Genomic DNA, 25,701 nt, shown 5'->3' on the forward strand with positions numbered 1-25,701 from the left:
GTTTTTTGAAGTCTTCGAAATTAATGCAAAAACAACAGCAACTGCTAACGTATGACGGGAATGCAAGGCTTACGTTGTTCGTGAAATAGTCAGCGTACTGTGTGGGAAGAGGAGTGCGGATAGACGCGTTGTCGCTCATTGCATAAATTGAAATTCAGAACAAATAAAACCAAAATGAGTTTCGTTGGTGGAGTGCATAAAACGTGGGGCCACCCATATCATAACATTGATGTTTGTGGCATGCAGCAGGTGGCAGGTGGCAGGTACATGGCAATAGCAAACACTAACTTTTTGTTATTTGTGGTATGGGAAAATTTTTATTAAAAATAATAAAAATAAAAGAAGTACGATTTTGCAACTCTATTAGTACATAAGAGGAATATAGAATTAGCTGAACGTATAAATACTTCTCTGTTTACGAACAGGTTAATGAACTAATGGAAGTGGAAGTCGAAGTTATATGGCTGTGGATATATGGTAGCGGTTGTAGAAGTAGTGAATTTTATTATATCAGATTAGGAAAATTGGCTTCTGAAGAATTAAGAACACAAAAAACACCCTTTTGTGAGAGTTTTTCTACCTATAGTTTAAAAAAATACGTTTGTGCCTTTAGACCATCATAAGTGAACCAGCTAAACGACAGAAAACTAAAGACAAATATAAAAGGAGGATACAGAATAAAGCGTCCATAATGGTTACTATTATTCCAACTAACCTAAAGGAAACTTCATAGAGAGTTTAACACTAGGTAGGGAGGCGGGACTTAAATCCAGTCACTTTACTATGTGCTCTCTGAACCAGAGTTGTATATAAACAACTTCCGATACATCGGAAACCATCTTTTTCTTCTACCTCATGGCAGCTTCTAGAATAGTCGTTGTACGGCATTAGCAGTCTGACAGCATGTCTGCCAATACGACAGCGACTCGTTGTCACTCTTACAAGAACTATTTTCTATGGAATTTCAATAGTGTTTGCCTACACTTTAGCCAAACCAATAATGCTAAATATAACCCAAACAGGGCTTTCAGGTCGAAAACACGGGTGTAATATAAAGTTCTAAGTGGGTCCACGTTTTAATTGGTAAGGGCAATCATAACATCAAAACATATTTTTGGAAAACTATCCCAAATAAAATAAAATTTTCACTTGGTTCACTGCTTGTGGTTTTTGACTTCACTGTAGTTTAGACGCTAACCCACAATATCACATAGAACGAACTTGTGGTTTTGGCTTCACTGTAGTCGAGACGCAAACCACAATATCAAATAAAACCCACATTTCGGTTTTGAGTTCGAAATCACCTACTATTCCAGAAGCGGCAATCAAGACAAACAAAATTTTAGTGCATAAGATTCTACAAGAAGACAGCCATATATAATAAGCCTTTGATGGGACTTGAAAAAAAAACTTGAAAAATCAGATATAACACAGAAAACAACGAGAAAGCATACAATCTAGTTTCAGAAAGACCAAAGAACTCTTGGCTTTTTCAAAATTTTATTAAAGCAGAGAAAACTTGAGAGATGTCGTTGAACTTAAAACGCCAGCAATTCAGGTGATCGGCTTTAGGGATATACACCATAAAATTATTAATATTAAGCATAGTGTCGGTGGTTTGTTGGCCAATATTTTTTTTTTTTTTTTCGAAATCCTACTGCAAGAAAAGGGAACTCACATATCAAAAGTTATAGAAGAGGCTTTTTTCTATGCTGGAATAACTTTGAGCAAGAACATTTGAAAAACATTTCGAAAATGGTTTAATGGGTTTTCGAAAACACCTTAAAACATTTTTCTACATAATTTTAGCCCAGGAAATAGTATTACAATGCTGCCCAACTAAAAAGCAAAATATTTGAGAGAAGTTTAGTTCATTGCCGTTTTGTAAGAAGGAAATTGCTTAACAGAAAGGTTCGATTTCGATTTCAAAAGTTAGTAAAACAAAAAGTAGTGATTTTTTCGACTAATACAATATTCGGTTATAGGTACAGGGAGTTGAGACCAAACTAAGACACATCTGAAAATCATAGTAATGTTAAGACTTTTCAGATGTGATGCTGTAAAAATTTTCGTTTCTACAACGTACTCAAACATAATTTTTGTCAATTTGTTGGTAGTAGGTGAAACAGATTATATGCGGGAAGGCATAGAGCTAGCTTAAAAGAGGTAGCTATTGATTTAGAGGACACAAAAATGCTGTTTTTCGAAATACGAAGAAATTAATTATGTATGTATTGAACAAATAGTATATAGTATATAAAGAATTTAGGTATTTATGTATCAAACAAGTATCGGTAAGCAGTCCAATGCATGCTTATCACTAGAAAAACATAGCGTGGCATTTAACCTGTAGTTATTTGCACTTTTATACAAATTGGTATATATCATATATCGGACATAGCTACAAAACAGATACTCATATACATATCTGATATTTCATATAAGTATATACATATAAAATGGACATCGGGTACAAGTGTAAATTTTATACATAGGCAACTATGATGTTATGGAAATTATAAGTCTATGTCTATGTTATTCATATATTATATTTGTATATACTTGTAGGTATGTATGTGCTTGTATGCTAATGCTCAAAGCATATTGAAATATTTATAAGCATTTATACACACGCACACACACACACACACAAGCTCAAGTAACAAATTAGCAATCTTTTGCTTTAACTAAATTATTCCATGCAAATATTTATGTATAGGAAACAATGTACTAATGTAGGTGGTAACTTCATTAACTATTAATATATATGCTAGTCTATCGGGAGTCAAAGTACATATGTAGTTATGCATAACGGTGTAACCAGGCTGGCTGGTGAGTTTATTTGATGCTTGCATAATTTTTGCGCAATTTCACTATAACTATACATATGTAAGTATCCACCAGTGATGTGGATATACTTGTATAAGAGTGTGCAAATTTAATGAATATTCATGGAATTTCCTCAATTTTAGTTACACTTTGTCTAACACTTATGTAAATAAAACTTATAATGATTCGCACACACACACATGTGGAAATTTCCAAAAATAGTTGCGCTTGTGTAATGAAATAGTTATGCAAAAATGCATAATTATGAGCTTGAGTTTGGCTCCCTCAGGTCATGCATTATTATATATGGAATTTAATAAAGAAAGAAGAAAAAAAATTCAATGCTAAATTTGGTTGATATACATTGTCTAATAAACAATTTTTTTTGTATAAGAACTTGACTTTTATCCGTCGGTTTGTATGACAGCTATATGCTATAAAAGCGGTTCCGACAAATGAGCAGTCTCCAAAAATGAGATACTACTATATTAATTGAAAAGTCCCCGGCCTGAAACATAGACAATGTTTAAAAAGCCGTAAACTGTAAAAATTGTAAAAATTAAATTAATTAAATGTAAAAATTGGCAGCTGCCAGATCCTTAGTTCGCTCATTCCATGAATTATTCCATTTAAAGTGACGCAACTTTGGTTTTTGTGAAAAAAAAAATGTATACTAAGAAATTTCGCATGATGATAAAATATTGCTTTTTGGAGAAAAAAATACAGTTTATACAAATATTTGGCTTGATGACTTGCCTACGTCCACTGCTGCAAGAAAAGCAATCATCAAGGATTGGTGTGCTTAGTTTAGACGTAGTCAAATGAGAATCGAAAGCGGTGAACGCAGTGGATGCCCAAACGTGGTAGCTATCGACGAAAACATCACAAATGATTTTAAAGTGAAGTTCTTCAAGATAGGAGACTTCTAAAGATATCAACTGAACAAGTACATACATTATACCATTCACGAATCTTTGGGTATGAGAAGACGGCGCGGTGCAGTGTTTGGAGATGTTGAAGCATATTAAACCAAAGTTTTTGCATCGATATGTGACAATGGATGAAACATGGCTTTACTCCGAAATCCAATCAACAGCCATCCGAGCGAACTTCAGGCGATAAACACAATCTAAAGCATGAAAAAACCCAAGAGTCGGCTGACAAGGTTATGGCGTCTGTAATTAGGGATGCGCATGGAATAATTTTAACTGACTGCCTTGAAAAAGTAAAAAGCATCAATAGCGACTATTACGTAGCGTTATTGTACCGTGGGCGAAGGAGGAAACCGAAACCAATGAAAAACGACCATATTTCCAAAAAAAAAAAAAAAAAAGCTGTTTTACCAAGACAATGCGGCGTGTCACAAGTCAGTGAAGACGACTCCAAAAATCCAAAAATTTCGGCTTCGAATTGCTACCGCATCCAATATATTATATTGACTATTTCCAGTTCTCAGACCACAAAAAAATGCACGCTAGGAAGTAATGTCCGTTGATTGAAGAGGTGATCACCTAAACAAAGGCGTATTTTGAAGTAAAAGACAAATTGTACCAAAAATATATTAACCAAAAGTTGGAGTAGTGAGTAAGAATGAAGCAGAATCAGAGAATGACCTTTGAAGGTGCATAACTTCAGGATCTAGTCAAATTTTGTCAAATCATTCATATCTTCCTGCGCGAAGACAAACGAAATCGGATCGCAACAACGCCCACTTCCCTTAAAGCACAATTTTTGTTCCAATACAAACTTTGTTTTGTGGTGTTTGGCTTCACTTCACTTCACAAGTCATAAACCCATATAGCCAAAAGTGTGATAAAAACTTCGTTTAGTGGGTTTTGACTTCGCTGTAGCCGAGTCGCGAACCAATGAAATTAAACTATAGTCTTTAATTTTAAATTCTATTTTTCACGTGCTATAATGCAAATCAAGCACCCTAGGACTAAAAATTCTAAAAATCTGACCAAAACTATGCAAGTCCCTAAATACCACATATATGGATGACAGTTCTAAAATTGAACTTTTTATTGAAAATATTAATTAATTCGGAAAAAATGCTGACTTAGTAATAGTATAAGTTGAATCGATTCAACAAATTTCTTAGCCCCCATACTATACCTATTAGAAAGACTTTCGAACTTCCAGTCGGTCGGTTAGCCACCAAAAAAAATTAAATTCTTCTAAACTATTGATTAATCATGTAGATTCTAAAGAAATTTAATAACCAAAATTTATAAAAATATTTTTATTACTATACAAGAATTAAAAGTATTCCTTAAGCTTTCCCTGCTACACTCATATCTTTGCTCAAATCTATATGACGGACCTCATAATAAACTAAAAATTCTCCATATATCAGTGCACAAGCGCAAATACCTTGAAATACATTTTACTGTAACCGGAATTTTACGGTATTTAACATTCATAAAATATATGAAAATTCCATAATTAAATGTGAATTTCATATTACGCCAAGCAGAAACCCAAACCACCTAACCAACCAACCAGTTAGCCGACCAAATAAAAGGAGCCATTCAACTCTAGAGCGACTAAGTCGCAAGGCTTACGCAGTTGTATATTTATATATTTCTATATACATATAAGTGATATAACTACCATTATAACCATTCCTGCGTATATACATATCAAAATTTGCATGTGTACTTACCTCTTTCCGCCTACAGTCTCATTTGGCAAGCGTTTTTCTCGTTTGCTGTCGGCTGTTGGCTGTCGTCGTCACATATGAATGCCGAAAATGCTGCATATTTTTGTGTATTTGTATTCGTAGTTGCAACTGTAAAATAAGATTTATATGCATGTAATTAAATTTTGAAAATATCTAAAGCAGAAGCGTGTAAGCTAACTTTCATAGAAGTAATTTACATGTGCTTTTCATAATATTAAGTGTGCGTTTGTGTGTGTGTGCGGTTTATTTGTGTAGGTTGGAGTGAACTGTGCGTGCAGACTTAATATGTCAACCATATATAGTTTTAATATATGGAAACTCTATTAGTCATGCATACAAATGAGTTTTATGACAAAAAATCATATGAAAATGTGCTTGGCTGCACTTGACTAAGCTGCAAAAAGGATATTTATGAAATTTATGCAAAAGAGTTAGGAATGAGCTACTTTCTGGCACAAAATTACTTTCATAATTTTCATGCATTAATGAACGGAAGTTTAAAAAAAAAATAACGCTTTCGGTCAACCTAAGAAGACTAAACGAAAACTACATAAAATTCTTTGTCTTTCGTTAGTGATAGAAAAGATTGACAAGGAAAGGGGAAAAAATTGTAAACCGCTACTAGAAATGCCTTGCTGTAAAAGAAAAAATACACTAAGGATGTTAAAAGAAGGAAACTATGAATAATTTTTATCGCAAAGAAATATATGTACATATATGATAGAAATATCTATACATTGTGAGAAAAAAGTACCCGTAAATCTTTGGAAATATTTAATTATTCAGTCGTCTTCAATGTAATCTTCACTAGACCACTAGACAAATGCCTTTTTAGGATGGCCTTTAGTTCCGCAGCTTCTTCAGCAAATTTTCTTTTATCTCTTTGAACGACTGAAAACGGATTCCATTCCGATGATTGTTGACTTGTTTGTAAGTCAAATTCATAAACCAATGTCTCGTCGGAAGTCATAATGCTCTGTATGAATGCTGCCGCCCTGCACGTTGAACTTTTCTCTTTATTGAGCCTGGCGTTTAGCATTCGAGCGTCGTCGTGTTTCATCAGTCGCTTCCAACACATCGCTGCCATTTAGCTATAATTCCTTCCGCGATTTGGTTTGCAAATCACGGAACCGTGTATGCGTTCGGCTTGCCCCCATTTTTGCCGTAATCCGTATTATACTTTTCTCCTCTTCTTTCGTCCGGTTGGACTTGTAGCTATAGCTTTCGTGAACGTTCCCTGCCGATTTAGACATCGATTTTGCTTTCAACCCCGCCTTACTTGGTTTTTGTCTCGGCTTGCTTATTTCTTGCCGATATAGCACTTTTAGCATCCCACGAAGAGCGAAGCAAAGCTTTTTCCTGGGTAGTATTGACGTTTTCCAGGTCTCAATTTTCATGGCGACTGAAGTCACTGTGCCCGCCAACGTTAGAACCCACTTCTCCCATTGATGTTTGACGTGATATCTAAGACCAGCTTGCTGAGTTCAATTTTCAGGGGTCATCGCTATCGTTTATGCCGAGCAAGTTACCACGAATAGGCTGCCTATGCTAAGGCCTGCTCTAGAAACTCGTTCAGGTGTCAATCAGTGATGAGGACAGTAGGAACGGACATTGCCTCCGTTCCCACAACAGTCGGTTCAACTCGGCGGAAACAGCTAAAAGGATTTCCGCATACTAAACATTTGAATGAAAAAAAGTGATTGCTAATTTTTAATTTTAAGAAACAGCTACTTCGAACACTATGCTTTTGCTTTCCAACTGTCTCATGGAAAATTACGCTCGTTTCTCGTATAAGTGACGTCACTTTAGCTTGAAATGAAGTCTATTTCAGAAAATGAAACTACCAGCTTCTTAGAAGAAGTGCAAAGACTCTTTAAGGGCTTCAATATATAATAATTATATATATATATTTTTCTATACGAGTATGTACATACATATTCAAAAATATTTTAGGAACGCTTAAACAATTTATAAAACTTGGACAATTCCAACAAACATAATATTGGTACAAAGGTCTTACATTTACTTGTACAATAGACAGTATTGGTGGTCTCTGCTAAATCTGACATTTCTATAAAAAATATATGTAGCAATTCCAATTTTCATTCATTCTCAATTTATTCTCCATTTTGAGCTAAGAAGAGGCGCTAAAATGAAGCTATTGCGATCTATAAAACCTCACCTCTCTGGTCAATGCCTCTACAGTGCTCTAATAACTGCTCAGAGTACCAAATACCATTCTAAGCAGCTTAGTACAAGTCCCAATGGAATTGGAATACAAGTATGTATATAAAATCAATTTCATTACGCTTTGCCACTAATACAACACTGTCTAGTTCCGCGTTGTTGCCAGCATACCAAGCACTTCAATTCTAATGAAATTTCAATTCGCTTGTAATAAACTGCAACTTACAATTTGGAAACTAGTTGCGTGCAACACGAATGCACGGACGCACGCATTGTTGCAGCTTATAGCAATTTCGTCGTGGCAGTTCAGCGCTGTCGTGTGGCTTGCTATTTGTCACGTCTAGGCACGTAGCGCTGACGGTACACCGCGTAAGTATTATAGGTGTTGCTAAAGAGAGTGCAAGATGTGGCAAAATGAAGCGAATTGTGTTACAAGCGGCAAAACGCAATACACTTAAATGCTACAAAGGCATAATGAAAAGGTACACAAATGCAAGTAAAGTGGAAATTGCAACAAAAGTTAGAATTATGTTGAAGATTGAGATGGCGTGTGCATGTTCTTACAGCAGTTATATACATAGAGAAATTAATGACTTTTTGTAAAACTATAGCACGGTAGGGAAGCCAAATACGCGAACCGTACAAATTATTGGTATAATTCACATAACTGGTATAAATAAATAAATTTTATAGATATATATTGACATAACTGATATAAACTGAATAACAAGCCGTTGCATTAATTCAATAAAATATTTGCATTACCAACTGGCATAAATCACTAAGAAATCACTTAAACTGCTATAAATAAATTATAATTGCATAAAAAATTCGCACATGCAGTTTTATGCTTAGAAAAATAATAAGATTATTGTACGAAAGTGAAGCCAAGTAAGCGCATTGTACAAATAATTGGTATAAACCACATAAACTGGTATAAAATAGATATTATATATATATAGATACAGATGAAGCACTTTGATTAAAATTTCGTAACAACTGGTATAAGTCATATTAACTAGTATAAAAATTAGAAATGAAGAGCAAGCCTTTATATTACTTGATTCAAATATTTGTAACACCAACTGGCATATATCGCCAAGATATCGCTTAAACTTGTATAAAAACTTATAAAATTATTGGGTTAAATGAGAAGTGCATAACGAATGCGTACATATGTAGAATATATATTAGACATACAAACTGGTATAAATCTCTTTGTAAGCGAGTCGTTTAAAGAACAGGTATAATAAATTACATAAACTGGTATAAAAAAATGTAGTTGCAGCACATTAAATAGGTATGCGTAATAGCTGGCGTAAACTTCAAAGACTAGTAAAAGAAAAAGAGGTTGAAAATCAATAGTTATACCAACTAAATTGGATGTTGGTAACATCAACTCGTATAAATCAGCGAATAAGCGAATTACACAAAAAACTTTTATAAATCACAAAAATTTTTAAACAATAATATGGAATACTTCCAGCCATTATAACGTTATTATTTGTAACAACTGGTATAAAATTCATAAACTGGTATAACTAGTTTAATTTTTAAAAGCAAGCGCATATACAAACTTTATCATATATTCGTGTCAAAAACTGGTATAAATCTTACATCATAATATTATACCACTTTAATTTTCAAAACATATACACCCTCTTTATAAGCCTTATTGCCATATTTATAATTCGCAAAATCAACTGGTATAAAATTTTTAAAATACATATATTTCTATATAAACAAATAAGGGTTAAAAGATAAGCGCTTATACAAATAATATATAATATGTAGATTTGTGTTTCTACATAAAACTAGTATATTAAGATCATTAGGTATTTATACCACTTTAATTAGGTCTGCTCAAATTCTCTAGCATTGAACTCGAAGTCATTAATTCGAGATATGACGGGTATAAAATTCATAAACTGGTATAAATTTTTTTTTAAGAAAAACGTGTATAAGAAAAATCTATTAAATACTTGTACCAAAAACTGGTATAACCGAATATTTCACCTATGTACGTATATATACTACAATACCTACAAAGTTAAAATCAGATTTAATAAACTGTTATTTTCATAGCACACATCTCGGCGCCAAATAATTCAGACTATTTAATTTTTGACAATTCTTAAATGTAGATTAAAATCTAATCGGATAAGGTACACAATTATTTTGTTCTTGAAAAATGCACAACTTTGGCAGTGCCACAAAATCAGCACGTCATTTTTTTTAATAGCCGTCAGCGGTGAAATCTGTATACTTCAGTTATGTGCTTTCTGTCAACGAAGTGATTTGGAGGAAGATTTCACGCTGTCACAAAATGGCTTAAAAATCAAAAAGTATCACACGTTTTCCTCCAATAGTTGCAATTGTATAACGCACGCTTTATCTCACCTCTACCGTAGTTACTGTTCAGCTTATACCTTATTATTGTTATCTTATAAACCATTTAAATTTCCTTAACTACTTATGTATGCTAGTTAGACGAAAATTTATTACCTCAGGTATCCTTTTGTCTGCAAACAAGGCTATAGAAATTTTACGGTTAACAACATACATACCTACATATATACGACTAGGTGCTGTGAAAGCCGACAGACAAAAGCCAAGTGGAAAAACAATAGATAACAACTTAAAATGTCAGGCAGACGACGAGTCGTGACGAAGTAGGCGAAAATGAAATGAAAGTGCCAAAAAAAAAAATCTTTAGAAGAGTAGTTGGACTTGCAGCGCATAAAGAATACTAAGTAAGGGTATTTCACGAACTACTCATAAGTAGGCGGGTCAAAACAGCTACTAGGACGAAGAAGTTTCGGGAAACGGCAAAAACTGAAAACAATGCGCAGCACTGCATTTATTGCGATAAAAAATATTTAAGCATTTCAAATGTCATTGCAGTCGCACCGAGCAAAGTTGTGATGAGTGCAATGAATGCTTGAATGACTGGCGGCCTTGGTCCGTGGGTGGGTGGACAACTGCAGCACGGAGATAGTAGAATACAGCCACACGCAATACATACATACATATTGTCTTCTAACAAGCTTTTATTATTAAATTTTACTGCTCACACATTTCCATAGCAATGCAATGAGATGCGAGTTAGACAGCCAGCAAAGTTGGCAAGCAGTCGGAATGACAACAATACGCTGACAGCTGAATACAGCTGAATTGTTGGTACGAAATTGAAAGAAAAGGTAAAATGTCTGAGAAGTCCTTGCGCCGAGCTGTGAGCTGTCTTTTGTATTGTTTTGGAATAATTTTACTGCACCTGCAGATAAGAAATTCTATGTTGCGTAGGCAGTTAGTTGGTGTAATCAGATGTAAATAATTGCTTCTTTATGAACTCTGGTGCAAAGATAAAAGGCGAATTGAGTAAGCTTAAAATACTAAAATAAACCTATATTAAGGTAGGTTTAGTGTATAAATTATTTAGTGTATAAATTTATTGTATCAACTGTCTAATAAACCTTGGGCAAGACTATTCCTGTAGAAGGCACAGATATTTCTGGTGGCGCAACACAAATACTTTTTTGATTAACGTTTTTCCATAACCCGTTGTGATGTCTAAAACTCTTAGATATGGCTCAAAATGGCTACAAAATATCCAGGGCCTGCTAGAAAAATTATTGAGGCAGCTAATATCAATTCCAACCAATTCGAGGTGGAGGAGGAAGTAGCTAGACATTTCCAGCTCATTTGTCTCAGCACAACTTTGACAAGTTACGTCCACTCAAATCTTAGCCTCGCCGCGTGAGTTTCAATGCTGGTTGCTGAAGGCTTGCTGAGCTTGCGCGCGAAGCTCATATATCCAGCGCACAAATGCAAGAAAACCGAGGAACGTATCCTGATGAAATACGCGTACAGATGCTATTTCTTGTAAGTTCATTGTCTTTACAAGTTTAATTTGGAAGTTAATTGATGATACTGCTAGTGAAGTAAGTAAGTAAAGCCAACATTTTTGCATCGACATTAAGAAGACAAACTTTGACGGAAAGATGACGAAGGTAAGTGAAGGATATCGAAACCGACACCCAGTTCTGTCCCGAGAGAGAGTGCTGCTCTTGAGGCGACGATATCGTCGCTAGCGAAATGCAGTAATACCGATATTCCAGTATGGATGAGGAAACTGGTGGAAACCCGCAGGCAATCGATCTTGGTTAAACAGTTGGTTACGCGACTCGCCAGCATTATTAAAGGAACCTCTGTTAAACATATGAAGAACAGCAACAGCTAGGAAGATGAAGGACGACAGCAGCTACGATGATAAACTTCCTCACGCGAGGAATGGAAGAGCGTGGCGGTTGTATTTCCTCAGTCTTCCTGAAGGTAATCAGTGGGAACCCTGGAACAACTTCAAGGTAAGAAAGAGTCGTACGGCGCATTGGGCTTCATAAGTAAAATGTCTGTCATTAGATGTGCCGATGAGCGATCGACTGTCCTTTTTAGGAAGGCAGTCTTTCGGGTGCGAGAGGTTTGAAAGGTACCCAGGCTGGAGACCGTGGACAAAGTGGACCCTCTGCTATGCCATAGGGCTCGCATCGGGCTGCCAGCTGAACCTTCCTCTCCGTGTGAACAAGCACGAAATTTATACGTGAAGAGAGCCTCAGATACTGCACCCGTCACTACCCAATGGAGGGCAGTAATTTTCGAGAGAACCAAGGAGCCATATCGGCAAACGCTGATTCTACTAAGTCCGGAGTCCGTCGGTCAACTTAGCTAAACCAAGGCAGCCATAAGCTATGTGCACGAAAGGGTGATCCCTAAGATACTCTCAACACATACCAAACTGATATCGCTCAGATTTCAGATGCGGTGAATATGATCAAACGACCATGGAGAATGATTCGGACTTAGCAAGTTCGGAGAGCGGCTCGTCAATTGGCGACTTCGTCCGTAGTTTCAAACAGCCCTTTAAGGAGTCTAGGGTCGAGCACGACGTGGCCGCTGAACTAGCGCTGCTGGAGGAGAGTCTGAAGGTTGAGATTTTGCCAGACTAACCACCAACATAATAATCATCGAAACATATTTGGTATGATGCCTGTTCCTTACAAAAAGCGCCGAGCATGCAACACACTTTGAGATATAGTTTACTACCTATAAGCCAAATAAAACTATTCATAGCTATAAAAATATTATCTTTCCTGATTTTATGAACCACACAAAATGGAAAGGTACCATTATTTTAAGCCCTTTCACCTGCAAGTTTAACCAGCATGAGCATGCCACAATTACTAATCCACTTACAGAGGAAAATCCAGCGCACCACCTATAACCCAGCATACGCCAAATACCTTTTAATAATTCCAACGCACTAAAACTCAAACTCACACAGCAACGGAAATGTATTTGCTGGCTCCAAGTAGCATGTCAACCCTGAACCATGAAAATACAGTGAACTGCCATGAGCGAGTGAATGCTAGTGCATATTTTATAAATGTGAAGCATACTTTTTGGCGCACAGCAATGCGGTTGGCAACAGCTCACAATGAAATATGATGACCGTCGAACGCAAAATGTGAGCGCTGCCAGACAGAATTTGTGTCATATATCATACAAAAACGGGGGAAAGTGCGCTTATGCAACGGAGCTTAGACACAAAATTTATTTATATGTGTGTGTGTGTGTTGAGGGCACTTAGAAGTATATGTGCGCTGCAGCGACAACGATTTTAGTCGGGAAATGCCAAAAGCAAACGCTTAACTACATATAGTTATGGCAGAGTATGAGTCGCCTGCATTAGAATGCAGTCGCCTGGTCTCAAGTTTACCTCTACCTGTTTAGTTTTAACGACGAATTTTTGGTTTGCACGTTGAAATTTTTTTAGTTTATATTTACATTTCTGTTATTCACCAGTTACTCGGTGCATATAAATTGTGAATGCAACAAGCTTTGCATATATATTTGCTACCAGCCATCGCTTTAGATTTATAAATTTCGATATATTTTGCATGCAACGGCAACTAGTAGACCGCTATGCACTACTATGCATAGTATGTACTACTATTGTCTTCTATGCAATGCTATGCACCGCTGTGTGCGTGTGTTTATGTATGTGTTTGCTGCATTAGTTTGGCAGCTCAGGTGCATGTTGCTGTTGCATAATTTATTGGTTAGTTGCAGCGGTTGGCTCACGGGCCCACAAGTCTTTGTAATTGTGGTTGTACGCAGGACATCACCACATAATACCAATACACACTTACACACACACAAACATATGTAAGCACATTGTGAATAGTTGGCAGAACATTATTAATGGCTTTGATGCGTTGGTGGCTTGATTGAATTATGTAGTGTGCAAATTAAATTTATAATTGAAAATAATATGCATTAAAGTAGACTGGCGAGCAGCAAAAACCAAAATATAATATGTAGTAATACCAGCTGCAAGAGCGCTTGAAATATTGACTGCTGGCTTGCAGGTAAATGTATTACCATATTTTGAAACTACGTTGAAGCTGAAGCGTGAAGCGGGAAGCGAGACGCATTTGCAATCAAAAAAACAAAAAATGCATGTGTAGGCGGAGCTTGACAAGCTGGCCGACAATGGTAATGCTCGAAAGTTCTACGGAAAGATGCGGCGACTAACAGAAGGCTACAAGACCGTAGCATATTCATGTAGGCCGCCAGAGGTGATATAGAGACTGATGCCAAGATCAAACTGAAACTATGAAGGGGAGACTTCTCCAGCCTGCTGAAGGCATAACAAGGAAATAAATCTGATTCAACAATCGATATTGATAACGATAGAGTGAAGGAGTTCGAATAATAGTTACTGGTCTGAGAAACAACACAGCGGTGGGAGACGATTGCTGGCCGAGCTATTCAAATACGACGGCAAAATACTGATAAGGAGCAAGCATCAGCTTCTTTGTAAAATATGGTGGAATAAAAGAATGCAATACGATTGAAATTTAAATGTACTCTGCTCTATTCACAAAAAAGGGAGACTCTACAACCTATGCCAACTACCGTGAGACAAGCCTCCTCAGCATCGCACACAAAATTCTATCGAGAGTATTGATTATTTAAACGAATTTTTGAGATTGGTAAGCTTTAGAATCTGAATTAAAAGTTTTCTAAAAGCTCTAAGTATAAAAGATCAAGAAAGCTCCACAAGCTAAGCCTGCTTTGAGAGCTTAAAAGCTCACGCTTTTCACTTTTTATGAAAAGCTTTGCAAAACCATGAACCTAACAATTATGAAGAAACATATTCTATTTACTTAACTTTTAATGCAACTAAGCTTTGGAGGTCTCAAAGTTTAATTTAAATGAATTTTTAAGATCTGTAAATTTTAGAACCTACATACTTTCTAAATTCTGTTCTGACAAAAGCTAAAGAATGCTCTTCAAGATAACTTTGAAAGCACAAAAGCTCTCGCTTTCCCAACTTTATGAAAAGCTGTGTAAAACTAGGAACCCAATAACTATAAATATATATAAATGAACACTGTTCAGTTTACTCTTACTTCGTCTAGGCTTTGTAACACTAAAAAGTGTAGTTTAAACGAATTTTTGATAATAGTAAACTTAAGAATCTCAAAATCTCTAAATTCCTTAAAATAAAACTGTATCTATAAAAGCCTTAACATCAAATTATAAATGATATATATGATTGCAGATGAAATAAAACAGGAAAGCTCAAAGAGAAAAAATAAATATGAACTTTATTACACACAAAGATTCATAAATGGTAGTTCTGCTTAGTAAACTCAGTTCCTTACTAAATTGAAGTTGCGAGAAGCTTTTTAAAAACTAAAAAGCACCAATTTTATAATTATTATAACTAAACAGGTTTTCGAAAAGCTGTAGTTAAAAAATCAAGGAAGCATCTTGGTGAGCTTCAAGTTTTAAGATAAGTAGTAAAGATAAAAAAATCCTATCGAAATTAAATTTCAAGATAAGTAGTGCTTTTAAAGCTCAAAAGCTTGAAATATAAAAATACGTAAAGAAATATCACAAATAGAAGTATTATAATGAAAGGAATTCCGTTTACGCTGCATTATTTCACTTTATTTTTGTGAACCCGAAAAGCTCACTTCAATAAAGTAACGAGATTGTCATATTTTGAAAGCTTATAACAGCTATAAGAGCAAATATTATAGAGCAAGCATTATAGAGCTACATTTTTGAGCATTTGACAGCAAAGTTCAAAATGAAAAAACAAAAAAAAAAAAACATCCACCAAAACTATATATAAAGAGTGATAATGTGTAGCTTCCGCCTACTCTCCTCTATTTCGTAAAAAAAAACAATGCGCCAAACGGAAGTTTTAAAAAAGGTATTACATTAAAAGCTCAAAAGCTCCAAATATTTTTTTATGATATACACCAAAAAGTAACTACGGCGACTTTTTATGCTAACTACATATGTTCAGCCTAGTAAGCCAAAATACTCATCACACTGAAATTTATACACCATTACTGCTTAAAAAACTCAAACAATAACCACGTGAAACGTTTTAATAGTTCTTGTTTGTCAACATTTTTTTCAATCAAAAGAACATTGGAAAACCAAGAATGGAGGGTGCTTTCGTTGATACAAATATTTTCACCACATCCTGGTAAAGCTCACGCTCGAAGCTTTTCAGTCTTATATCGAAATAATTTTCTTCAACACATCTGAGCTTTCACCCATTACATTTGATTGTCTGTCAGAGCTTCCAGAGTTTAGTTTCTACTGACAGAGCACCCTCTACTATAGAATTTCGGAAAAATCTAAATCGCACGATTTTAGCGCTCAGCTGAGCAACCGGCAGAGCCTTGTGATTTTAGGAAAATTTTAAAAAGACAGAGAAAAGTAAATGGAATTAGAAATATTCTAAAAAAAATAGATGATATTCACGCTTAAATTACTAGCAATACTATTTGCGTACAATAAATGTAATTATGTGCACTCTCTCAACACGTTTTAGAGAATTATTACACCCACATTGGTAGCTTTCAAATTTTGAAATAAATTGCAAAAAAAGTTTTATACCTGTTTACCTCATTAACGTTTTCATATCATTATTTGCTTAGAACTCGCCTACTCAACGCATTACACGCCAACAAATTCCGCTATTTATTTAGAAATAATAGACAAAATCCACAAATCCACCCATAAATGAAATGAGCTACGTGCCACACTCCATTTTCAGCGCTGGCAAATACATTTATTTTTAATCTTTATTTGGTCTCCATCATATGTATGTACATACATATTTGCATTGAAATTAATTATAATTTTAATTATTTCGTTTAAATTGTGCGCTCATTGCCATGCACCCGCATGCCATTGCGGATTGTAGGCGTGTGGTACATAGTTGTCTAGAGTGGATTGCGTGTCTGCTTCGGTTAGCCAACACTCGGACGTGAGTTTTTATAAACGTTTGCACTTTTTATGTTAATACATTTAATAAGCTGAACAAATAGTGCAATTTAATTGTGATATGGCTGTTGGGTATATAGGGTATAGGGTGAAACAAGCGATGTTGGTTTCTTTATTTGTGGCAAGTATGAGTTTGGTATTGATAGTCAATCGGCTAGGTAACCGATATATTCAAAGATTCTAAATATATACGATGCAACAACGAATAGATTTTATTAAAATTTTCTACCAAAATTCGAAGTAAGTTGCCTCAATTTTAAGAATGCTACGTTCAATTTATGGTCGTCAAAATCGACTTGTCTGATCAATAATTGAGCATCTAGTAGAAAAATTTGAATCCAGAGGCATAGTAAAAAAAATGTTCAAGTGCCCCTGAGACAAAGAAGTGCCCATAGTGAAGACCCAAATCAGTCTCTCACACCTCATTCTTAAGCGTTGGACATCTCTGCGACGTCGCTGTGGCGAATTTTGTGAAAAGATCTTGGCTTACATCCTTACAAGATCAAATTAACGCAATAACTGAGTGGATTCAGAACACCACAATCGTTAAAATCATCTTCAGCGATGAGGCTAATTTCTAGTTTTGCCAATGAGCAAAATATGCAGCAATCCATACGTGCTCCATGAGTCACCATTGCATCGCGAAAAAATAACGGTTTGGTGCGATTAAGACAGACAAGTTGCATGAATGGGAATTGTTACTGCTCAATATAATATCATATCTCAAGAAATGTTCGTAAGACTAGGGCTAGGTCAAATCTATGGTCTATGCCAACCAGCCAGCGGCAATTAATGTACTTCGTACGTATATCGAACGTGAAATTTAGCAGTATCGGTCGCTTTAGGCTTGAAAAGCGTCAAAGATTGGGTTCAGCGGCTGGACTTCTGAAAGCATGCCCGATGTGTTCTCTTAATAAATTCATTGATTTATGCAATTAAGGTAGCAGTAGATTTACTGTTCCAGAGTGAACCCTGTTTCAGTGAAGTGACCGTCCAATCAGATATCAGGGCAAGGAAACTCATTAACAGTGCATTCAAGATTGGTCAAGGAGAGCATAAACTACAGCATCGACTGTCTTTGTTGATAAGACTGTTAGGGTAACGCTGATGAGATAACAAGGAAAGGCACCCTAGAACCGCTATCAATATAATGGAAGCGAGTCGACACTCCCGCATCTCTTGTGTTCTACTACTATACATCTCGACCACGCAGGGTCTTGGCCAGCGCTCGACCCATATCGGTACATGCGCTGTCGCAAAAGCCTTTTTATCAAAAATCCATCGCACGATATCTAGGGATCTCTCTACCCTCAGTAGGGCTAGCATCTCCCTAGAACATTGCCCTATTGGTGTCCATGCTTTAAACCTGGGAATCCTACCAGATGCCATCTGCAAGAGCAGTATGCAAGTAGGTTTGTTGGAAACAAACATCTTCACTTCCTTCTTAACTGCCCCGCGTTTGGTAAGTGAAGTCTTAAATACTTGGCAGTGAATATTTTTAGACATCCCACCGAATTGGCGTGTAGGGAAACTAAACGTTTGTATAAATTTGTATTGTCCACTGAATGTTTTTCTAATTTATAAGTTCGAACAAAGGATTTCTTCAATTATATGGCTTCATAATTGACTACATATTCATCCACGCTTGATCTCTCCAGATCAGCCATCTAACTTAATCTTAACTCATCAAAACGCCACTGATGCTCACAATTGAAGGAGGAATTAGACCTATAAAAGTTCAAAAGTTCGACTTTCTTTATAAAAAGTTGAAAGCCAACCCTACAGCCACTTAGCGAAGCACCCGTTACACTTGCACCTAAATGAAAATATCTATTTACACTCATATTAAAGCGAAAATGTTTTTGGTTTATATGTTTGTGTATTTGCATGCTTGTAATTGTGTAAATATAGCAGAAATGCCGCACGTACTTGGCATTATTTGCATTTACAACGAGCTTTGCATTTTCATTTTCATTTAAATATACATGAATTGACACCTTCACCCGCTTTCCAACAGCCTGCACACACAAGCGCTGACACATAACTCATATGTATTATATATAAGTTGCTTATTAATTTACACCACTGTACGTGTCCTGCTCACGCTGTCAGCAAAATTTTGATTGAGTGCATTTATTTTTATTATTTGTTTATTAATTTTAATTAGTTGGGCTTAACGCTACTGTGTGGGTGATGTGGGGCGGCACGTGAATGCGTGCATGTGCGTCTTGCCGCAGCTGCTGGTTATGTGTGTAATGAGTAAATTAAATTCGCCATTGCATATGCATAGGCGCCAATTATTCGTTTGTTGAGCATATTCCTCTTATTTGCACTCAAATTTTATTTATTAAATTTAATTACACACAAATATGTGTCATAAATTACATGCGCTGTATAATTAAAAGCCACAAGCTGTCAAATTGTAATTGAAATGACTCGCTGCTAATGTCGAAATTCCACACGAAAGCCGCATATTGCTTATGCTCTAACATTTGATTTGCCATTGAGACATTTCACTTGCCTTTTTCGGAAGAAATAAATTATTCTGCTGCATTTTCAATTAAGTTAAGTATAATTCATGAGCACAAATATTTTAATCGAATTGTTTTACATGCTTAATTAGTTGATTTACATGCAAATTGGACAGTAAAATATAAAGTAATTAAATGCGCCGCAATGTATGCTTACAATTTGGCTAATGAAGATTAATCAGTGCATAAATGTCGGAGAAAATGTTGCAGTTGCGTTCGTTATTGCCTTAGGTGGCATATGTAAATTGTGGAATACAATTTTTTGTAGTGAATAAATAATAATTGCAGAAATCGTGCATAAATTGAGCAAATAAATAATAATCAAATAAACCAATTGACACAATTTAGTTTAAAGTTAAGCCATTAGAAGTGAATTATGTTAGAAACGGTATGAATTTAGCACGAAAAAGACCACTTTAAATTATGAGCAAAAATGTCGAGATATTAGCCTAATTTTGGGGATTGATTTTTATTGGTCAGATTGTATGATAGCTATATGCTAAAGTAGTCCGATCTGAATAATTTTTTCTAAAATTACACAGTTGGCTAGGATAATTATCCAAACCACGTTTTGTGAAGATATATCATTAAATAAAAAAGTTTTCCATACCAGAACTTGATTTTGGTCGTTAAGTTTGTATGGCAGCTATATGCTATAGTAATCCGATTTGAACAATTTCTAAGAAAATTACACAGTTAGCTAGGATAATTATCCACACCAAGTTTCGTGAAGATATGTCATCAAATAAAAAAGTTTTCCATACCAGAACTTGATTGTGGTCGTTAAGCTTGTATGGCAGCTATAAGCTATAGTAGTCCGATTTGAACAATTTCTAAGAGAATTACACAGTTGGCTAGGATAATTATCCAAACCAAGTTTTGTGAAGATATATCATTAAATAAAAAAGTTTTCCATACCAGAACTTTATTTTGGTCGTTAAGTTTGTATGGCAGCTATATGCTATAGTCGTCCGATTTGAACAATTTCTTAGAAAATTACACAGTTGGCTAGGATAATTATCCAAACCAAGTTTTGTGAACATATATCATTAAATAAAAAAGTTTTCCATACAAGGGCTTGATTTTTGTTGGTCAGTTTGTATGACAGCTATATGCTATAGTAGTCTGATCGGAATAATTTATTCAAGACTTACATAGTTCGCTGGAACAATAAACCACATAAAATTTTGTGAAGATATTTCTTCAAATAAAAAAGTTTTCTATACAAGATTTTGAACTAAATCGATCAATTTGTATGAGAGCTACATGCTATAGTAGTCCGATCTGAAGTATTTCTTCAGCGATTATAGCGCTGCGCAGCATAATAATATTCACTAAGTTTCGCAAAGATATCTTGTAAAATAAAAAAAGTTTTTCATACAAAAAATAACAATTGCGCCTAAAACCCTGCAACGTAAACTAAGTTTTATATCATTCACAGTTAAATGACAATTGTCTACCTTTTTATGCATTACAATGCCTCAGCGCACAACTCGCTTGCTTTTTCTCAGGAAAGAAATGTCACAATTGCATTCTATATGCACACATACACACAATTTCATAGTAAAACACTACTTAGGTTTCCCTTTTAATTGTCAGCTTCTGCGCTATTTAGCATAGCCTTTTTATTTTCGCCACTAAGCGCTCTGACAGCGCATGTCACGTAAGTCCCTAGGCGCTTTTTAAACTTTCTATGCACCAGCGATTTTTCTTTAATTTTTTCCGTCGCCTAAATGTAGACTAGCTTTTTTGTATGACATGCAAATGAACTTGAATTATACCCAAGTTAGTTTAGCTGAGCGAAATGAAATTTTTGACGACACAGCAATTTGCTGCAGAAATGTAAGTGACCTTAACTGGGAATTGCTGGAAAAGCACGCAAGCGTTAAAGCGTTAAATTATAGAATTATAAAAGGTATATAAACGCGTTTTTTGTAGTATAATTTTGGGGTCGTATATGGACATTAAAAATTTTTTAATAAACCAGAAATTGTGCAAAAGAGAATTTAAGCTAGGATGCTTTTTCTTTTTTTAACTAAAGCTTTCTTTCTATTTCTGATTATATCTCCCTCTGCCGCTCTCTATCTCTTTCTATCATACTATTTGACACTGTCGGTATTTCTAACTTTCATCTCAAGGATTTTCTTTTTGATTTTAGCCGCTTTTTTCATATTCAATATTATTATATTTTCATTTAATTTTAGATATAATTTTCCTCGACTCATACGACTTCACTATTGAAGCCCTTTTAGTTTTTCCTTAAATTCTGCTATTTTTCTATCTTTTTCTATATTCTTGTTTCAAATCGAGCATATCTAACGCCAACTTTCAACCTTTCATTAAACAAAACACAAAGTCTATAGCCTCCCCTTTATACATATTTGGCGTCATGCATCGACATTGTTTGCATACTTTGCGGCGTTGCATTTTAAAATTTTATTTCTGCAACAATTTTTAATATAAATTATTCTGTCACAGCCTGCGCACAAGTATGTTGCACAAAAGTTGTGGCCCGCAACAGCTGCAGCCCGCTGCACCTCGTATTCCCCAATTACCACTAGACCGAAATTGCCCGGAAGAAGACAGATACGAGAGTAGCGGCAAACTTAGACAGGCACACTATAAAATGCTTTATGGTCACGGCAATGCCGCAAATAATACGTGTTGCTTGTAAAAGACCAACTTTCATTTACTTTGTCTCAACAGGCTGAAATGAAATTATAACAACAAAAAGAGCACAAAATATATAGCAACACATGCAACTAAGTCGCCGGTACGCCTGCGCATATGCAACGAAAATGTTACAATCTACTTTTAGTAGCATACATGTAGGCGAGCATAATTAAATGTCATTGTTTCTGCTTTTGGCGCCAATTTTTTTTTTTGGGGACTGGTGACAAGCTTACTGCTTTCTAGCTTGTCTACTTCGCAGTGCGAGTCTGTAGCCATTTGCCAGTGTTGCAGCAGTCTCTTGCTCGTTCATTGGCTTTCAAACTTTTCATATTGTATGCAAATTTCCTATGCAAAAATGATAAGCTGACAAAATACTTTACATGTGTGTGCGTGTGTGGGCGGAGAAATAAAATATTTGACTTTTCTGTATAAATATGAAATATTCTGCACCTAGCTTTTAAAGCAGACGTTTTTTAGTAAGCTGTGCGTAATTCGTGTTTTATTGTTTGTGAGCAAACAAATGCTTTTCAAACTAAAATTACTTTTGCTTATCTTGACAAATAATTGCACGTCAGTGGGCGACGGCAATTTAAAATGTTTTATGCTTCATTACAGTTCTAAAAATTACCATATGCAGGCAAGCAAATTAAAAGTATTTGAGGACTATAAAAATTAATTTATAAAAATTTTAAAGGACTTTTGGAGGGAATCGTTCTTGTATAATATTTAAAGAACGAAAGTAGAGTGAGAACAACGTTCAGAATTTAATATTATGCTAAGGAGGATTTCAAATACAGTTAGCACATCTCTAGCTGGTAAAGTCATATTTTAAGCTGCACGAATGGCCGGTTAACATTAAATAAAATAATTAATTAAATGTAGATTACAAGCAAGGAAGAGGCAAAAATTTCGTTTCATCTAAAAAGAGGCAAACCCACTATTCTGTAAATAACACTGCTCAGTCTAAAAAGTGCTAAAATTTACATCTTTGTGCCTAAAATGGATAAAATTGGGCGAAAACTTGACCTTTGTCTCAAGAAAAGCTTGTAAAAAATGTGTATACCAACTGCTCAAATTTCAATAATGGCAGAGCAGTGAAATGAACTTGCATAGAACTGAAGCGATATTAACTTAAGACAATATAATAAAAAATAAGGCATAACGGATATATGTCTACATATATCAAAAAAAAAATTTTTAAATAAGAAAATAATCTAAAAAACAAGAAAAAAAACAAACAGAAGTGCATTAATCTTTACTAGCGGTATAATAAAATATAAAATGGAACATACCAACATTTTCCAACTTCATTCAATATCAAAAACATTTCTATGCAAATGTTGCGTATACGCACTGTAAAACTTATGCAAGGCTTACAGTGTAATAGGTTGTCAAAAAAGTCTTGCGGTATTTTTATTGAATTTTTTTAAATTTTCAATTGTTCATAAAATTATTTTTGATGCCCAGCTCTTGACCAATGTTCTTCCGCTACTATGCCGGTCTCTTTCGACCAATTCAGCGATTTTATCGCAATTTTCGACGACAGGCCTTCCGAAACGTGGCGCATCTTCGACCACCTCTACACCAGAACGAAAACGTTGAAACCATCGTTGTGCGGTGGAAATGTAAACTGTATCGGGTCCATAAACTGCACAAATTTTATTGGCGGCTTGAGATGCATTTTTGTCTTTATCGTAGTAGTACTGTGTAAAATTTGCCGTATTTTCTCTTTATTTTGCTCCATGTTTGCGACACTATAACTCACGAACGACTTAAAAGAAACGACAATCAATCAAACACGTCAGCGCGTGAAATGAGCTTTCCAAAAAGGTATAGCATGACCCGATGCGACGAATAAAACTAGAACTACGCGCTCTCAGCGCCAACTAATGAAAATACCGCAAGACTTATTTGACAACCTAATATATGCGCAGTAGTTGTTGCTGCAATTTTTACGCTAAGCGACAAATGCTTTATTTCCTACACAAATTAACTTAAATTAATGGCAATTATTTACAAAATCCGCCAGTAAAGTGGCATGGGTGAGTGAATATCCGAATGTTTTGGGCGAAATGGCTTTGCCGAAAACGCTCAAGCGGGTAGTGCTTTGCTTTTTTATTATAACAGTGCTTAGTATCCCAAATTAATTAGCCTTAAATCAAGGCAAATCCGCTTATCGCCAACACTTTAGCCTTTTACGCCGAATTTATCACAACCGCAATTCGGTTGAGTGAAGCAAAAATGTTGTGAATGTATGTATTTATATAGTGGCATATATATATATATATATATTATGTAAGGCTTGTGTGTCCGCTTGTATGGCATACTGTTAGGTACAGTTTGGCCACAAAGCTACTTTCCGCCATTTTGGATTTATTGCTTGGCACTGTATTAAACTGCTGTCAATGAACTTTCAGGCGAGCAGCAGGAGCTTCCATAGCGATAGTGATTATGCGAGTAATTAATTATGTATTTAATTAGTAAAAGTTTTTTTTTTCTGTTACACTTCAAAGAGTGTAGCGTGATTACTGATCAATGTTTAGCATATGATCAAATTTGAACCGGACTCGTCATATATAAATACATATACATATACAAGTATGTATACAGATATATGTATGTTTTTATAATGTGAAAATTATAAATTACGTTTGCAGAAAGGTTGTAACACAAAAAAGCAAACATTATAGACTTTATATATACATATATACCATGCCTGACTTTTCCTTTATCCGTACTAATGAGTCCCTTAGTTTTTAAGTTATCGCTTTGAAATTTTGCATGCGTTCTTTTATCCTCAAGGTATTGCTCATTTGACGAAATCATCGACATCGGACAACTATATCATATAGCTGCCATACAAACTGTCGAAAATAGGCTGAAGAATCATTTTTAAATGGAAATCTTTTTTATTAGAGAAGATATCCCCACAAAATTTAGCACAGATCATTTTCTAAGAAAACACTACAATATCTGAAGAAAAATTTCGGATCGGACGTCTATATCATACAGCTGCCATACAAACAGACCCCTCAAAATTTAGCCCATGTATGGAAAACTTTTTTATTTGCCAAGATGTCTTCACGAAATTTGGCACAGATCATTTCCTCAGAGAGCACTACAATATCTAAAAAAATTCTTTAAATCGAATCACTATATCATATAGCTGCCATACAAAATGAAAGATCCAAATAAGGTCCTTGTATGGCAAACTTTCTTATTTGATAATGTATCTACTTGAAAATTTTTACAGTTTGTTTTCTAAGAGAACACTATAACATGTGAAGAAATTTTCTAGATCGGACCGCTATAACATATAGCTGCCATACAAACTGAACGACTAAAGTCAACTCTTATAAGGCAATTTCTTTAATTTAGAAGTGAATTCAAACTTCGGCGCAACTGAAGTTAACGTTTTTTCTTGTT

At 35.2% G+C, this 25,701-nt stretch overlaps 1 protein-coding gene across 2 annotated transcripts in view; it reads right to left on the bottom strand.

The window, feature by feature from the left end:
* Positions 1-25,701, bottom strand: part of LOC108966784 (cysteine-rich motor neuron 1 protein) — a 378,691-nt gene that overhangs the window by 156,337 nt on the left and 196,653 nt on the right. For both annotated transcript variants that reach the window (XM_018929845.1, XM_018929844.1), the window contains exon 5: positions 5,495-5,620. The gene's annotated coding sequence lies outside the window, so the exon portion shown is untranslated. The remainder of the gene's footprint in view (positions 1-5,494; positions 5,621-25,701) is intronic.

The sequence above is a fragment of the Bactrocera latifrons genome, unplaced genomic scaffold (assembly GCF_001853355.1).
Source record: "Bactrocera latifrons isolate USDA-ARS-PBARC rearing strain unplaced genomic scaffold, ASM185335v1 scaffold_17, whole genome shotgun sequence".
In the NCBI taxonomy this organism is placed as follows: Eukaryota; Metazoa; Arthropoda; class Insecta; order Diptera; family Tephritidae; genus Bactrocera; species Bactrocera latifrons.